The sequence below is a fragment of the Ochotona curzoniae genome, unplaced genomic scaffold, assembly GCF_017591425.1.
Source record: "Ochotona curzoniae isolate NIBS_2020 unplaced genomic scaffold, NIBS_Ocur_1.0 contig_3190, whole genome shotgun sequence".
Classification (NCBI taxonomy): Eukaryota; Metazoa; Chordata; class Mammalia; order Lagomorpha; family Ochotonidae; genus Ochotona; species Ochotona curzoniae.
Window position 1 is genome coordinate 19,169,558 of NW_024465751.1, and position 17,915 is coordinate 19,187,472.

Genomic DNA, 17,915 nt, shown 5'->3' on the forward strand with positions numbered 1-17,915 from the left:
TTATATTGTATTATTTGATTTCTCATCCAAGTTTGTTTGCAACATAATGTAAATTCAAAAGTTCTGTGGCAGGGCTTTTGTGATGCAATGTACATTTGACTTCTGTCTGCGGTGTTGCATCCTATATGGACACCAGTTCTAGTCCTGGCTGCTCCACTTCCAATCCAGCTCTTTTTTAACATCCTGGGAGAGCAGCAGAGGATGGCCCAAGTCCCCTGTGTTCCTGAGACCCAGAATAAGCTTCCAACTCCCCACTTTGTCCCATTGCAGCCTTTTGGGAAAGTGAACCAGAGGATAGAGGAATCTCTCTCCCTCTCCCTCTGTATTTCTATCATATAAAATAAATAAATCTGTAAAAAAGTAATCTATAGAAAATTAAGTAGAGAAACTGTCACTTGTACAATTGGAACACTGTATGCTTAATGTAAATATCTGCACATTTATCAATTTTCAAACTGTAAGTTACTAGAAAAGTTAGCACAATCTTGGAGTGCTGGCTTATGTAAATCAGGATTACAAATCCTTCTCATTATAAAAACAGAACAGGCTGTCAGACATGATAAGTTCTTTGTGAAAGAAAACAACTTACAGTAAAATACTCATGATTTATTATTTACACTTTCGGAGACTAGAGAGGTAATATACGAATTGTGAACTGTTGATTCCCCTACAGATTTTGAAATTGAAGGTTATAGATATTAAGGAAAATATATAGCTGAAACATAAATTTACAACGCGAATATAAGGTCTGAATAAGGTTAATCACATATTAATAATAAAGTGATTTAAGATGGTTATGAATCTAAATATATAACATTGCCAAATTATTTTAAAATGTTACGTATGATAAAATCTTAGAATTATACTTTTCAAAAATTCAAGGAGACACAAGATGAAAACTTTTAGAAAATGATTCCCATGTGTTCATCAAAACATATGAAGCTGCAGAGTCTTTTACTAACACAGAAAGGGACTGTGACATTTATGTATTTTCCTTACAAAATTATTTGATAAGTTGATTTCACTTTTTTGGCTTAACTTATATACCATTCTATTTTTTTTTTTTACTAAAATAATAAAACATATCTGAACCAATGACATCAATATCTGTTTAGCTTTAACAACGGAAATAAGAAAAAGTAAATGTAAAGGTGATATCACCTATTGTTTAAAAAAGATGTATGTATTTATTTATATATTGAAAGGCAGAGTTACAGAGAGTGGGAACAACAGAAAGAGAGAGATCAAGAAACAGACTCACAGAGACACAGAGATTTTCTTTCTTATGGCTCACTGTTCAACTGACGGCAACAGTTGCCCATGGGCCCTGCCAGAGTCAGGAACTCCATTTGGGTCTCCCACATAGGTAGTAAGGATCTGAGTTCTTGGGCCATGCCTCACAGTTTTCCTAGGTACATGAATAAGGAACTGGATCAGGAGCGGAGCATCTGATACTTGAATGGGCACTCATATGGAATTTTAACATTGCAGATAGTAGCTCCAATTTTAATTTAAAGATTTCTTTGAAGATAATGTCTTAAAAATTTTTTGAAAGTAAAACTAACTAAACATATTGGCTTGAATACAAGTGATGAAGCTTTCTTCTTAATAGGGATGATAAAATATGACTTACTAAATTGATAATTATCATTGATAATTACATTTATGGTAGAGAATTCTTCATACATATTTATTCTTTTACATTATTTTTCATGATATGATTTTGTAGAGTTTGGGATTTCTGCCCTCCACCTCCTCTCCTTCCTCCTATTCTCCCCAACCTAATGTATTTTCCATATTATTACAATAGTATAACCCTTCAGCAGCAGCCATAAGTCCAATATTCTGATATTTAAGTGTATCATGACATTCCAGATATAAGCAATGGTAAGAAGACTATTATGATGTCAAGGTATATTGAATAATTTCATTGGGAATCCCCATTTTATTCTAGTGTAGAGATGCATACTGCAATATATCTTCACTTACCAGTATGCTAATCTCCATTATACAGTTCACCTGTGAGAATATATGTGTATACATGTTTACCTAGGCATCTATTTGTTTTGCATTTTGCAAGAAGTTTGCCTTATGTCAGAGAGTATATATTATATTTGTCATTTTAGGATTGGCTTATTTCACTGAGCATAATGGTTTCTGGTTGGGAGCAATTTGCTGCAAATGTTAGAATTTCATTCTTTTAAATGGCTGAGTAATAGTCCATGAAGTAGATAGACATTCCACCATTTCTTTATCCATTCCTCTTTAGATGAGCATCTAGGTTGTTTCCATGTCTTTGCTATTGTACATTGTGTTGCTGTAAATATAGGATTACAGATTCCTTTCTCATATTCAGATTTTATTTCCTTTGGATATATCCCCAGATTTGGGATAGCTGGCTCATATGACAGGTTTATTTGCAGCTCTCTTAGCACTCTCCACACTGACTGCCATAGTGGCTGCACTAACCTACACTCCCACCAGCAGTGGGGTAGGGTATTTTTTTTTTAATACATCCTTGCCAACAGGTGTTGGTTGTTAGTAGATTCTGAATGTAAGCCAATTTCATTGGATTTAGGTGAAAGCTCAATGTGGTTTTATTTGTTTTTCCCTAATAGCTAGGGAGCTTGAACATTTTTTCATACGTCTATTAGCCATTTGAATTTGTTTTGCAAAATGCCTGATTATTTCCTTTCCCCACTTATTCATAAGTTGTTCTGCTGTTGAGTTTCTGAAGGTCATTTTATATCCTGAATATTAGTCCTCTATCTATTGTTTAGTGTGCAAAGAATTCTCTCATTCTGTACATTTTTATTAAAAAAAATAAAAACTACAATCTCCAAAAAACTGAGAGAAAAATGCTTTGGAAGGAAGGATTGGGATGATTCAGAATATAAATTAAGACCAATTGAATGTATAGTTTCAAATATAAAATTCTATTCATATTTCTATTTTTAGATGTAATGGTTAGGCCAACATAACCTTTGCAATTTGACATGAACTATGCATCTTATGGTAGGTTCACTACAAGACAAAACTATGGTGAAAATTGTTGCTTAGGAGATTGTATGAGAATTTACCCTCAGGTAGAATCTACCTGGTTGTGAGGAGTGATAGAGCACAAGAAGGTGAGAAAACAGGTGCATCATCCTCCAGTCTGTGTTGGTCTTTTCTAGCCCAATGAGTAGAATACAACAGATGCAAAAATGCTTGAAAATAATTATTACACCACAATGAACACAGAATTAATGGAACTACAGTCTGTAGCTGTGAATTGCCTCCAGATGAGGTCATAATCTCATAGACATGCCAGGGGAGTACACAGATACATTGGCAGAAGCCAAGTGAGTCCACAAGTGACTCAGAGTGCACCTCGTAGAAGAGCAACACTTAAAAAGGTAGAATTTTATAGTTGAAGTTGCAGAATGTACTTCCTACATACTTACAGATTTGAAGCTGGAATCAGACAAATCCTGCAGTAGTTTAATTCAAGGGATTCTACTAAAGACTGAATAAATTACAAAAATCCTTAGAGTAACATTAACTACATCCCAAATCAGTTATTCAAAAACAAATATAACTTCTACAGCAAAATATATCATTGTTCTTCATGTGTGAATATTCTGTGATAGTAGGTTAGATTTATTCAAGAACTTAAATTTTTCCATTCTCTTCCCCCCCAACTACTATAGCATTGTCCTCATGTGCACTTTAAACTCAAGCCAAGGATGTTCCAATTGATATATATGAAAGAAGAGAAAACAAATACTTTTTGTAGAATGCTTGGATAAGAGACCTGGCACACAACAGGCCACTTCTAAAATCACTGGCGTAAACTTCATCACATAGAATAAATGTAAATGAACATGCTCTTCTAACAGAACAATGTCTACACCCACATACAGAACTTTTAGGGACATATGGATATTGAAAATGTAATAAATTTCATTAAAGGTTGAGGAGGGAATACTTAGTTAGAAACTCCATCACATTGTCGGGAGACACACCAATGCCAGCGTAATGGACTTATGTTTATGAAGGACATGAATTGTAAGACTAGTGGGGAAATCAGTGGGGAGGGGCATGAGAAATTCCAGTGCATATTAAACTGCATCTAAACTATTCAACAAAATAATGCAAAATAATACAAAAAACTTTAGACACCTGGACCTGACTTTCCAAAACAATCTTAAAGCAGAGTGTTTATAGATAAACATGGTTTTCTTAATAGAGAATTCCGGTATTCATTTTCAAGATAATATTAAAAGTCCTATATATTTTAAATTTCACTTAGCAATCAAGAGAATAGTGAAGCACTACAACACACAAAATATCCTACTCTATAAATGTACAACTAGGTTCTGATTGAGAACCAAATTGTGGGTGATGGGCACTACGAAAATGATAATATTCACAGTAGGAAATGGTAGCATTCAAAGGGTAATAAGGAAAAAACATCAGCAAGTTGGTTTGAAACACCAACAGAATTCAGATCTTTGATACTCCAGTTACTCTAACTGTTCATTTTATTTTTTAAATTTCATAAACAGAATTAATAAATAGGCAGCTGTTACATGAAAGTTTATCCTGAAATTTGCACATCTGCCCTTAGCATCAGATTGCTCTCTCTCAAGCACATTCCGCACTTCGGGTTATTTGGAAAAGTATTCTAAGGAGAGTAAAGAACTAATTTTATGCATACTAATCATAGAATCTGTGAAACTGTGTTTCCAAAATGGATTCAATTTTGTGCAATTCATTCTCCACTTTACATGTGGTTTGGTATTTAGCCTTTCTCAAATTGTTTGAACTTAAGGGTTATGGTTTCTTTAGTCTCCATGGAAACACTGACAATATATTTGAGTGCTGAAGGTTTTCTTTGTTATCCATGTTAGCTCAACAGAATGTACAGTGGTCTTAACAAATTGAAAATACAGTCTGCTGAAGCAGATTTTTAACAATGAAGAGTCTTTTTTTCTTTCTTTCGTTTACATTAAATACCTTTGTATTGCCAATGATGTTCAAATTATGCTCTAAGAGATCACATAATCCAAAAAAGACCCAAGTATCCTTGTTTAGTATTTGTGGTCAATTTTTAGTAAACAATTTTAAGTGGAGAATGGATTCGGTCTGGAAATGCATGCATTTATTTAAAATGGTATAAAGTACAGATTTCTAAAGTTTTTCTGGGCAGCCAATTCTTACTTGTCTGGTATATCTGAGTTTAAAGTAGGGGGCTGTATGTTGGCCATATCTCACCTTACAATTTTCAAGGGCAGCTTGAGGTCAATTTGCATTTCTGTACAACCACTGTAATGTCCAGGCAGCCTAAGGTGTCTGTGATGAGTGCAATGCTACTACTTTTCTTGAGCTTCTAGACTTTGATAAGCACAACCTGTCAACACATCCATAACTGTAACCCTGAGCTGTACAAAGTACTTTGCACGCCAGGCTTATACAATTGAGCCTTGACAGCACTGCAAGACTTTTTCAGTGCTATTTCCTCAAAAAAATTAATTCCAAAGTCATTGAATTGTGAAATTTAACATTTGTATTTTGTTCTTTCAGGTAACACATAAGATCTTGTTATTGAAGGCAAGGCAAGAATGAGTGAAAGTAAATTAATTCTGATCCTTTCCTGTAGGCAATTAGGTATAATCAAGTCAATGAAATATTTAGACAAAAATTATTGAAAAAGCAATTCTCACACTGAATAGTTTAAAAGTTTTAAAGATCAAGTTTGTCTTACCATTCCAGGTAGAATTTATTTTCTAAAATGGAATACATTTGGAAATTTTCATATTTCTCTTTTTAAATGTCAGTGATTAAGCTCTCTGGACATTTGTGACACATTGGGAAAGGCAATTTTGGCCAATATTTATTTGAAGATTTCATTAGGCAAAATTATATTTCTATTGCTGTAGAAAGTGACACTTAAAATTTATGCCATTTTATCCCATTTTCGATTTCTAACAATAAATGTCTTTCAACAGAACCAATTAGAAAAAAGAATAGACTATAGAAAAGAGAAACGCCTCCTTCTTAAAAAAAAAAAAAAGAAATGTTTTAAAAGCTAAGGGCAATCTGTGAAACTTTGATTCAATATCAAACTCAGAAGATCACAGTATAAATTTAGCATCATCTTAAGTTTCACTTTCCTGAGCTCTCAGTGGTTTGTCATTCTTTTTTTTTTTAAGATGTATTGATTTTATTGCAAAGTTGCAAAGTCAGATATATAGAGAGGAAGATCTTCCTCTGATGATTCATTCCCCAAATGACTGCAATGGCTGGTGCTGTGCTGATCCGAAGCCAGGAGCCAGGAACTTCCTCCAGGTCTCCCATGTGGGTGCAGGGTCACAAGGCTTTGGGCCGTCCTTGACTGCTTTCTCAAGCCCACAAACAGGGAGCTAGATGAGAAGTAGAAAGCTGCCCAGATTAGAACCGGCACCCATATGGGATCAAGGCACTTTCAAGGCGAGGACTTTAGCCACTAGGTCACTATACTGGACCCATGTTCTGTCATTCTTGCAGTTTATGCCATTTATTATATTTGTTTAAAAGCAGTATTTATAAAAGTTTGTATTTTCTAAAATCCCAAACACAACTGTAATGTGGAAACAGACGAATATCCCTGAAGGTAACCAATGAACATCATAAATATATGTGCGCACACACACACACACCTCACACAGCAGTACTATGTGGTTTACCAGTGAAGACCACTGTGTCCATTTTACAGCCCCTTTATTCACTCCTGACTCTAGCTCTTGAATCTAGTTTCCTGCTTAATAGAGTTACTGTGACTTGAGTGGAAGGCCTATGCTGTGTTCCATAGCTCTGCCTTGATTATTGCCTGTGAAAGCATTGGAGGGTTTATCGGCAGATAGGTGCTCTCTCTATTTGCCTCTCTGTTGTTCTGCCTCTTAGATAAATAAAAAATAATGAACTAACAGAATAAAATTAAAATGTACACAAATTGTCTGCAGAGAGAGTGTAGACATTCAGCTGATCCAGATATGGAAGGTAGCCAGAACCATTACATTAAGTATGAGTTCGTATTTTAGAAATTTTAGTATTTTAGAAATACACAACTCTGAATATACAGGAATCAATGATGAGAAGATGGTTTAAATTTTAATTGAATAATCTAATTTACTTAAATCTACTGAGGGTAGAGTGAGCATTACATGAGGAATGATTTTTAATTTAATTATTTCAAGCCCAATGGTATGCAAATAATTACTAAATTGAGCACCAAAATAATGCTTTAAACTAATTTGCTTACTAACTTATTCATTTCCTGTTATAGCTGTGCTGGACAAAGTCAGGGAAGGGGGTCTCAAATTGACAAATGAAGTTCAAGGTAGGTGACACTAGCATTTGCTGTGAGTCATAAAAATAAGTGAAAATTGGAAAACAAAATAGCAATGGGGATGATATACAAGAATTTAACCCCAAGACAACAAAAATATGTGAAGAACATTTAGAGAATCAGAAATCCATGCAGGAGTTCAGGGGAAAGAAATGAGAAAAATAGAAGCTAAAAATGGTGTCTTGAAAATTGTAGGAAATACTCTAAAGAAATAATCATCTCTTGTGAAGCAATATAGACAAATCAAATCAAATAAAATGGATATTAAATATGATTTATTCATTTTATAAAACATTTAGATTGTTTAGATATGGGAGTTGCCATAACATTTTTGATAACTAAGTGAGGAAGTAGATAAATTTGAGAGCTTTTAAGTTGAGATTTGAAGAGAAAAGATTATAAAACAATAAATACACACCCCAAAGTATGAACATCTCATGATTTGATTGTTGTCTATAATACTTGTCTATATACCTGTGGTTATAGACCACTTTATTGGGAGAAGTGTTGAGTCTGTGATTAGAAGATTGAAAACATGATGTAACCAAAATTTTAAAGAAAAAGAAAAAGGAGCGGGGGAGGAGATGGGAGGAAGATGGAGAGGACTGCTACGCTGTATTTTTAGAATTACATTTAGAAAATGAATGTTCTCTACATGTTAGTGAAAATGAATTTTAAAAAATTTTGGCTATTAAGCAGAAAAATGGGATACTAATGAAGAAAAAATACACTTGATTTTTATTAAAAGACTTATTTATGTATTTGCAAGACAGAGTTAGAGAAAGTGGAAAGAGACAGAGAGTGAGAGACAGACAGACAGACAAAGTCAGCGACCTGGTTTACTGGCCAGGCTGAAGCCAGGAGCGTCATTGGATTTCCTACATCAGTTCAAAGATACGAGTATTTGGGCAATCCTCTTCTACTTTGATTTTAAAATTAAAATTAACACACAAACAAAAACAAAAACTTAAGGCTTACCTGATTTCAGGAAAATGAACCTAGAGTGTAAGAAAATGGCTTAAACACAATGATCTATCGAAATGGCAACACAGTATAGAATCTTTTCCTGGAAAAGTTCTTCTGAAGAAGAAAAGAAGGGATTTTTTTCCTGAGATAGGGAAGATAGAGGCAAATGAGTAAATAAATAAATAAATAAATAAATAAATATCTGAGGCAAAATATGAAGATAAATGAGGATGAACAAACGATGACCAAAATAACAGTTTCAATGACAAAAGATACCAAAAATAAATGCGGAGGTCGGGTTATGGCAAAAGATGGTCACTTTAAAAATTAAACAATAGCCACATGTGCTGTCATCGCTAAGTGATATTTAGCAAAATGTGAATATATCACTTTTCTGTGTCTTCCTTCAACCTTTGCCTTTGAGAGCTTCCCCCATGTGACGTTCTATAGCAGACGAACAGCATTACCCTTCCAACATCACTTTCCAAGTTCTCTACATCAATATGTACATTTTCTTTTCAAATTCACAACAGCATGTCTTTCTTTATTCAGATAAAACTTTTAAATGAGTATAAAAGAAGGAAAGGAGGCAAGAAGGTGAGATTTAAGTGCAAGATGAGAGAAGCTTGGTCAAGTTATGGCAGTGGGAATGTAACTGCAAGAAACTGAGCCAAATGTCAATTTTCCTCATTATGTTCTCAATAATATACACTACATTATAGCTGTAGGTGCAAGTGAATCTTACATGAAATGCAATAAAAGGCATGTCCTAAGCCTATTCATTCACATTATTACTGATTAAGCTCATAAGTAACATAAGTGAATGTGGAAATTCGTAAGCGAAGTGATTAGTGTAATAGTCTGAATGCTTCAATGTCTCAGCAAACTCATATAGTTGGGATCCAGAATACATTTTTGCACAGGTGTTGGTGAAATTATTTTTAAACTTTATTATAAAAATAGCCCATTTAAATAATTTACTCAATTGCTTAAATGGCTCATAAAGTTTAAATAGAAGAAAGGTAACTCAATGTAACAAAGGTTATATAGTACAGCCCTTTGGTAGTGAACACAACATTCACCAATGGAAACTTTTGGATTTAAACTTTTTAAAAAATACAACCAGGTACTTGATGTTGCCATTATTCTTCAAGGTAGTTCTAGATATATATTTAATGAGGCAATTAAGTAGGAAAAAAAGGCAAAGTTTCCCCAAGAAAAAGTATTTTCCTTTATTTTTTGTTTGTAAATTATGAATTATACTTAGAAAACCCTAAACACCCCACAAAAATGTCAAGAGTAGTTTTTCAATTAAGTTTCAAGTGAAAAATCAACATAGAATAATCATTTGAATATTAATATGCAGGTAAGAAACTAAAAAGGAAATTCATGGAAAAACCCATATTTAGAGTTATTGAGCATAATTTTACACAAAAGTAAAAAAGAATTGATTTATAGAAGCACTTGCTGTTGCCCTTATTCCTTGTTCTCCACATAAAATGTGTGTCTCCAGGGGGCCTGAGAAAAGCATGCTGAGACATCCTCTCAGGATTTTAAAGATTTTCTTTCATAGAATACATATTACAAGAAGACCCAGATGGAATTGCATGCCTAGTTCATAGTTGCTTTCTTAGCTCAGGGAATTATTAATGGAGGTGTGTTTGTGAAACTGCCAGAGTTCCTTATGAAAGACTTCGAGAGTCTATGGAGAAAGAATATGTGACAGCGTATGCAGTCTCCTAGGTTTAGCATCTCCTAGGAGTCTGTATTCTCCCAACAGGGTACACTCAAACTTCAGAGACTTGATAACATCTGATCGTTCTTACCATTATGACTATTGGTTTCTGATTCATAGTGCCTTCATAGACATGAGGCCCAAGTCCCATCTTTCCTTAGTTTTCTCTTGTAAGTTGGAGCATGCTGTTCTTTCTTGCTTTCTACCCCTTAGGAGAAACTGGAAACTTTTCCTAGATGTTTTTGAGTCAAAATATGTAAAAGGGGAAAAAACAGCTGGAGAATATCTGTAAAGATCAAGATGTCCCACCTCTGTCCAAAACCATGCTTTTGTGTTACTCCTTAATAAATCAGATCTTACTACATTAATATAAGTTTAATTTATTTTTAAAATCTCATCTAATTTTAATAACTTTCTCACTGAAATTTTTTTTTGACAAACTACACTGTCACAACCAGAAGAAAAACTTGTAGCTGCTCTGTTATGAAGAGGCCAAAGGGAGTAAGAACAGATGTTACAAGAATAGTTGAAGTTGAAGTTTCATGAGCAAATTAAAAAAGACAGACTTGGAGGCGGGAAAATTAGATCAATTCTACATAGTTTTGAAAGTAAAGCTGGCAATCAGTACTATGAATCATGAAAGTTATGAAAGAAAAACATGTTATTTGTCCTATGCTCAATAAAACATGAATGACATGGAAATATATTTACATTATATGTCATTCCTATAATGTAATTGATCAGAATCATTAACCTATCAGTTTTGGTAGCCAGAAGATGCAGCTATCTCTCGAACTATTTGTCCACATGCTTAAATGCAAATAAAACCTTACTTGGTATCTAAAATTGTTCTGGGACTTAATCAGAACAGAAAGATATATATGGCACAGGGTGATTCGTTTTGAATCTTTGCAGAAGTTCACAATCTGTTATTAATGAAATGACACATTGTTTTAGCAAATCATAGTGAACTTCCTATAATTCCAATAAAATCATTTTAGTGACATTTCAGATAATCTAAAGAGTTTAATATTAGCTTGCATATGACTATTAATTATAATTTTGGACAAGTTTTTAAAAGCTATATATATGCTTAAATTATTTTTAAATTCAGTGTTTTTAAATGACCCTTTGAAAGTTTATATTTTTGTGTTGATTGTCTCTTATGATATATTGTGCACAACTGCTAAGCATATTGTAAATACAGCAATGTTTAATGTACATATCTTGCACCCATTGAAACCTAGAAGCTTATTTTTACATTGGTAATACATGTGTGTGGCGTGTGTGTGATGGTTAAGTTGTTAGGATGTAAATATCAATTTTGTTGTATGATTTGATAACTGAACAGTTAACATTAGAGTTCGTTTTAACAATTTTCATAAGAACTTATTTATATGATTTGATATTATAAGGGGGTACCAGAAATACAAAGCATGTATTATTAATAGATATTTTATTACTTATCAATAGTTAATATAATTTAACACAGTTTGCTCAATTACATAGAAACAGATGCTTAGGATTTTCATATTTTATGCATTCATCTGAATTCTCTCAAATTTCATGGGAAAAATATCCAATTACGAGCTAGACATTCAATATCACATATTCTTGAGAAACTAAACTGTTTTTCCTGCTGGGAGTTAAACCATTTTTAAAAGCATTATTAAACTGATACATTATATATATATATATATATATACATTCCTTACTTTTGGGAATATGTGTTAAAGTTTTACAGAGTGGCATTAATTTCACTGACAACAGAATCATTTTCAAATAACAAAATGCTGGGAACTGTTTCAAATTATAGCAATTTCTGAACAATTTCTCATAAGGAGAAGATAAATATATGGATTTTCTATAAATATTTAAAGCTACTTTATCATACTAAATGTCTTATGAACAGGTTTTTAGCCAAGTCTTGTCTTCTTTTTCTCCGGTAACCAACATTGGGCTATTTCATGCCTAAAAGGTGCGGAATTCGTTTCAGTCTTTCTGTTTCTTTCTTTCTTTTTTTTTTTTTGAGATAATATTTTTAATTTACAGTAGAGTAAAAAGTTGAATGCTCCACTTAATCAATTGTACAGCAAATAAAGAATAAACGGCCATGCTTTAGCAGGAATCTAGACAGAACCTATCAACAATAATCAAGTGATAAGCTGTCTATTTCACTATGATACAGTAAACTTTAAAATAGTCACAGTTTACTGAAACTGTAGTACCATGTCATGGTTAACAATTTTTTGGAAAAAAAAAGTTTGAGAAAACTGTATTTTGAGAAAAACTGCTATTTACAGGCATTTTATTTTCTGTGTTTGCAATTTAAAAAAAAAAAAATGCTACAACGTATAAAGAATACGTGTGGTATTTGTCTTTTCACTCACGCGATATCCATGTAAATTTTATCTTTTCTTCAGTGCAATGCCCCTAAGCAGCAGAAGTCTCACATGCAGCCACAATGCCACATCATGTTATGTATGTCAGCTTGCAGAGTTGTAAGAACAAAACTTGACACAGGAATGGTCAGTGGGTCAGTCAAGGCAGTCAGAGTTTTGTTGTACGCTGGATCCGGATAGTGCAGGAGATAAAGATTAGGCCTGGCTGGCAAGCAGGGACTGAAAGCAGTTAAGCACCTCAGGGGTGGGCAGTTGTCCTTTCATGCTTTTTTGCCTGGGAAAGGGTCATGTATTTTCGCTGAGCATCACATCTCCTGCAGTAAAGTGAGGCCGAATGGGCAAAAACTCCCCTTGGCAGCTATTTGTGAGGGTTAACAATGCACACTCTGTGGTTTCTTCAACCCAGAATGTCCCAGGAAAGGAGCTATAAAAATTTAAACTCAAGCTAGCAAAGTCTTACGTAAGGAAATAGCACAGTGCTGTCCTGGAGGTCAACTCTCTCACGCCCAATTTTATCAGGTGCAGAGTTAACCCTTTGTGTCCTAGTGGCCAAGTAAGTCCTACCCTTAGTGGTTTATTCTTATGTTTATGTTTCATTTCAGCTTTGTTTGTAATCTGACTCTTTGGTCTCCTTTTTATTCTGTAACTTTTCCTGACTCTGAATCCCTGGTTTTTGCTGCTGATTCCTGAAAATCTTGATATACAGATTCTAAGAGGGTTTTTCAAGGCACTAGGGTGGGAAGCAGTGAGTGACAGGAAAGGAATGGGGAGAGTAGGCTTTTTAGAAAAACCTGCATTTCAGGTTTCACTAACTCTCATCAAGCATGTAAAATTGTTTCTTTTTAATTTTCATAATATTTTGCAGGACCTTACAATATTATTAAGAAATAATGTATCAATTTCATTTTTCTCAGATATCTTTTTTTTTCTTTCTTTTCTTTTCTTTTTTTTTTTTTTTTTGATGCTAAGGCATAAGGGTGGTTTATTCAGGTTAGCCCAGGTCTCCCAGCCACCTCCCCCAAGCCCAGCAGGGCTGGAGAGGGAGGGGCCGCTGCAGCCCAGGCTGTTGCAGGATCAGCAGGGAGGGCAAAAGAGGAGAGAGAAGGTAACAATTTCTTAACTGACTTACTTGCTTCAATTTCTTAACTGGCTTACTTGCTTCACAAGCCTGTCGGGTAAATTCAGTATTGTACCATGTTACCATTTGCAGCTTCTCTACAAGAAACTACAACTGCATCCACATAAGGCCTTAGATTATCTTCAGCTACCTTCTCAGGCACAGTAGCAGGGAGCTGGATCCGAAGTGGGCTAGCTAGTTAAGCGAGGACCCAAATCATTGCACATATGGGATGCTGGTATCACAGGTATAGGCTTTAATACCTACTAAGCCACAATGATAGATTCAAGTGTTAGCATTTTTGTATGAAATGCTATCTTACATCCTATCATAATGAACAACACCTGTTTTGTTTTTGTTTTATCCCCTAAGGGGGAAAAAAAAATATATATATATAGAAAAGCAAAAAGGGTTAGGGAGATATTTTTCACTATTACACCTGACTTATTTAAAATATTTTCTTTTGCTTTTTAATTTTTTTGTGTGCTTGTTTTCAATGTGTATCATTCTAGCTTGCGCTGATTTACGGATGTTAGAGTACAAGAGAGGAATAGCTCTCATAAGATATAAGAATGTGTTCATTATGCTTATTTTTAATCCCATTCCTGGAATAAGGAGCTCACCTTCCTGAGAGAGAACATATCTGAAACTTGTGGAAACCCTCTGATTTATGTCTGAGTATTGTATGTTCAATGTTAAGAAGTAATAGAATACTCCAGAAAGTTAATATATGCATAAACTACAGGGTCTAAGAACCCTGAAAAATTAAGTTTGGAATCACACCCCTTGGACAGAGACCTCATTTCAAGTGATACTAGGTGACAGAATAAAAACATGTAAGGCAGGGCTGTAAATACAGGGAGGCAGGGCAAGCAATAAACAGGGTGTATATTTGGCCTAGCAGCTAAGATACTGGCTTAGATGTGCATGTCCCATATGGAGTTCCTGATTTTGAAGCCTGACTCTGCTCTCAGTTCGTTCTTCTTGCCCACAAAGACCATGAAACACAGAGGTGTGGCTCAAGGACTTTGAGATGGAACTTCTGACTTAAATTCCTGGCTCTTGGACTCAGTCTATGTCAGCCTCAGTTGTGATCATTTTGGAGAATTAACCAGTAAATGAGATCAATTTTTCTGTCTCCGTCTCAAACTTTCAAAAAATAACCTTTAAAATTAACCTAACGAAACCAAACACACTTACCTAATTGTGACAAGTGATAGTAATTGGAAGTACAATAGATACTGTAATTCCTTCTTTGCTCTAGCTTATATTTACACTGGTTTTCTTTTTCCACGTTCCTTTTCCTATACATTTCTGTATGGAATGGAGTGGAACTTGTTACATTTATAACCTCCTTAGACCATAAAGATGGGATGCCAGTGTAAAGAAGGGACTACCACCCAGGGATGCAGCCGTGTGACTCACAAACTTTATTCTGCATCTGGGTACATGTTTAGTAGGCTTTCCCTGATATGTATCATATTGCCACAACATTGGTTCCTATAATAATAATTTTAAGCCAAGTAAGTAACATATACTTTCTGTTTCTTCATTTAGTATATTCAAATACATAAAACTGTGTTATTTCAAAGTTGCAGGTGATAAATCAGGAGCATGTGAACCATATGATTAATCAATGCCACAGACTGTGTTGATGCTGAAATTAACAAAATGGTTCATGGGATAGTTATTAAAAGGAGCATTTAAATGTTCACAGTTGGATTAGGCTCTAAATTTATCATTTTTTGTATTTTCAGTAACACTCATTGCTCTTCTAAAGGACACTGCTATTGTTTCTTTTGTGTACCCCTTATTTACATATATTCTGCAAAGGTATATTTATAATCTGCTAGTCTTAATTTAGTCATATTCAAATTTGCCATAACATTTATTATTATATGAATCTTTCCAGAATAATATTTTATCACTAACTTCTAAGGCATGACTACAATTATTCCTCCTTTAACTGTGGTACTAATAATTTTTTTAGGAAGTTTTGATCATGCACAAACACAGATGTTAATGCAGGTTTATTTTCAGAGAACTATAATATTTATCATAAATATAGTGGCTATCAAAAAGTTTAAACAGTTCAATGCCTGAACTCAAAAATATTTCCCCTCAGGACAAAAATGAAAATTGAATCAAATAAATGTAAAACTAATGGTGAGATTTGAATAATGTTGACTCCTATAATTGTGAAATATATGTGGTATAACAAAAAAAGTGTGTAACTAAGAACTGGATTCTAGTCACAGAGAACAAAGAATCTTTTCTGACATAGTGAGAACGGACATGATATGAAGACTCAAGAGAAGACTGTCATGTGTTTTATCCACACAACAGGTCACATTGATTAAAGTGCAAAGAGAATATCAGAGAACACGTGAAAAGAAATTAATTAACTCAGTCAGAAATATGGGAATTTTTGTAAACTCATGATAAAATATGCAGGGTAGCTTAAACTAAGACTTTATTGGCAGAGAATACAAAAAGTGCTGCCAGAACAGCTAGCACAATGGTTATATTCGGAAGAAGGGTAAGAAAAGAGAGTGAAAAAGAGGGACGCGTCAAGCTGGCTCCTGGATGTCCTATTTGTGTCGCAAACCCACGCTCGTCACTCTGCAGCTTTGACCGGTCCTTCAATTACAGCTCACATGGAGTTCTCTTCTAAATGACTCTATTCAAATTTTCTTTTTATAAAAACAATTTATTTTTATTGCAAAGTCAGATATACAGAAAGGAAGAGAGACAGAGAGGAAGATCTCTCTGATGATTCACTCCCCAAGTGTCTGCAACACCTGGAGCTGAGTCGATCTGAAGCCAGGAACCAGGAGCTTCTTCCAGGTCCCCCACATGGTTGCAGGATCCCAAGGCTTTGACCCGTCCTCAGCTGTTCTCAAAGACCACAGCAGGGAGCTAGATGGGAAGCGGTTCTGCTGCGATTAGAACCAGCTCCCATGTAGGATGACAGGGTGTTCAAGGCAAGGACTTTAGCCACTAGACCACTGCACTTTGCCAGGCCCTCTATTCAAATTTTCATAGCTGTAATTCATATGAGGTTACACATTTGAGATCTTCAATCTAAGATTTTAACATGTTTTATGTATTTTACAGCTACTATTGATAGTCATGTAATTTTTATTTTTAAATTCACAATTCACTGTTTTGTATTCTGGTCATTGCTAAATTTGATGAAGAAACAGAGTTCCTATGTTATTATTTGATCCCACTAGCATGAATGTATTAATCCTAAGCTCTATAGTTTTTATTTGTCACTCTTCACTTTTCTCACCAATAATTATGCCTACATAATTATAATGAAAGCACTTAAGCATTTTTGTGTTTGACATGACTCTGTCATTACTCATCGGTGATTACCTAATAACCATTTTCTTACATTGTTAACAGTTGAAAAGCAGTCTGAAGGTTGCTGACAGACATCCTCTCGATTTCTGAGTGTTCTACACCTCAACAAGGGATTCCTGATCAATAATTTTAATTTTAACATATGTTAAAATTATGTCTCTAATTTTATTTTGTCTTGCAGAATACTGAATAATTAAGTATAAATGATTATCATCTTACAACTGTATTTATGAAATAATCAAATTTGTCATCTTTATATTGATACATTTTTAAAGACCTCAATCTTGTCAATTAAGTAGTCGATAGCTTAGCAAATTCTTAATCTATTGTCGTTTTAGCTCACTCATCCATAGGTAGAATCACAATTGCATTCAAATTGTGAAGAAAGCCAGGATGCTGGAATTCCATCTGGTCTCCCATGTGATCTGCAGGGGCCCAAATGCCGTGTCCATATTCCTCTGCTTTCCCTGTATATATCAGGAAACTGGATCACAAATAGAGTAGCTAGGAATTAAACCAGAGCTCCAATATGGGATGCCAGGGTTGCAAGTGGCAGCTTGACCAAATGTATCACAATGTTAGCTCCTCTATTGCTACTTGAAATAAATGTATTTCTGTATATATATAATAAGACATGATAAAATGTTCCACTAGCTTCTACTCCAGCATTAGTACAGAATTATCTTAGAAAATACTGATACTGTACACTTTTTGTCTCATGTCAAATTGTGGACTCTCTTTGGCTCACAATGATTTTCTACTAATAAAATGAAATTATAGGGCCCGGCGCGGTGGCGCAAGTGGTTAAAGGTCCTCGCCTTGCACGCCCGGGATCCCATATGGGCGCCGGTTCTAATCCCGGCAGCCCCACTTCCCTTCCAGCTCCCTGCCTGTGGCCTGGGAAAGCAGTTGAGGACAGCCCAAAAGCTTTGGGAACCTGCACCCGCGTGGGAG